This window comes from Rhea americana, unplaced genomic scaffold (genome assembly GCF_003343005.1).
Source record: "Rhea americana isolate MKP2758 unplaced genomic scaffold, rheAme1 scaffold_112, whole genome shotgun sequence".
Lineage (NCBI taxonomy): Eukaryota > Metazoa > Chordata > Aves > Rheiformes > Rheidae > Rhea > Rhea americana.
In genome coordinates, this window is record NW_028185173.1 from 2335645 (window position 1) to 2336914 (window position 1270).

Genomic DNA, 1270 nt, shown 5'->3' on the forward strand with positions numbered 1-1270 from the left:
TATGCGCTTGATTAAAACTTGTAGTTCTTGAAAAAGCTTATTTCTAACAATTAGCTTGTAACTAGAGCTAATAACATTGATTGGTAATACAAAACACATGAAAGAACCTGTTGAGTGTCATTACTCCAATTCCTTTGGTATTCTGGGCCCTCTAACATATGAGAATCAAGATGTAGAACACAAATTTCCACCCAGAACCTGTAATATAACTAAAGTAGACGGAGGAAAGAAAAATCTCAAAGCAGTGAACAAATCCATCTTCTTTAACTATACTGGACTGAATCCAAGTTGAATTCAGTCTTCTGCAACCTTGCTGAATTTAGAGCCATTTGCAGAGGGGTAACTGATGGGAGGGTTTGCCCCTGCAGCTCATTTAGAAATACATCTTCATTTGGCACAATCCAGCAGAGATGAAAGGCAGCAGCACTTTGCGAATTTTACTGAGCAAAAAGGTTTAAAGTAGCTGACAAGCGTCATAAGATATTGTTGTACCAGTTTATATTGATTGTGCTGGAGGGCACCTCCTTGTGGAAGAAGATTGATTTTTTTGTGTGTGTTTTCACAAAGAGATTTTTAATAGTCTTTGTACTTGCTGTCGYGTTGCAAAGGCCCACAAGGAAGACATGTCTGATACCACGGCTTTAAAAGATCATCCCCTCAGCCTCCAATAAACCTCAGTTAATACTATATAAAAACATTCTCCAATGTAATTACACTGAAAACAGATTTTTATAAGTTATAAGGTCAAATTCTGCACTCATGCACTAGCAAAGAAATCAGCACCACTCGGGAATTAAATYAGCTCAACTTCAGAGGTATATTTAAGAGAAGGTGTTCTCAGTTTCTGATTCYTTCCTTAAAAGGTCTAATTCTTTCTTAAACTCATGAAATTGTGAAAGCTGTAAATTGTTATACTGTAATTTGAGTCATTGGACTGTAAATTGTTCCTAGAATTTTTCTAATGTTGTTTCTTTACTCAGGAATCTCATGCCTTTACCATTTAGTGAGGGAAAAATTCACAGAGAAGAACTGAGTAACAAGCTAACATTTTTTTCAATTTGGAGCAGAAAAAGCACTGACCACATTCTGCATTTTCATGTGGTATTTATGTAAGCGTGGGCAAAGGCTATAATGATCCTCAAGATTTCTCATAGATCAATACAATAGCAGTTCTCCATATGAACCCCCCCCCCCCCGCAGAATTTAGCAGGGATGAAACTGCTATGTTTGCAAGGAATTTAAGGTAATATAAAAATGCTTGAATGCAATA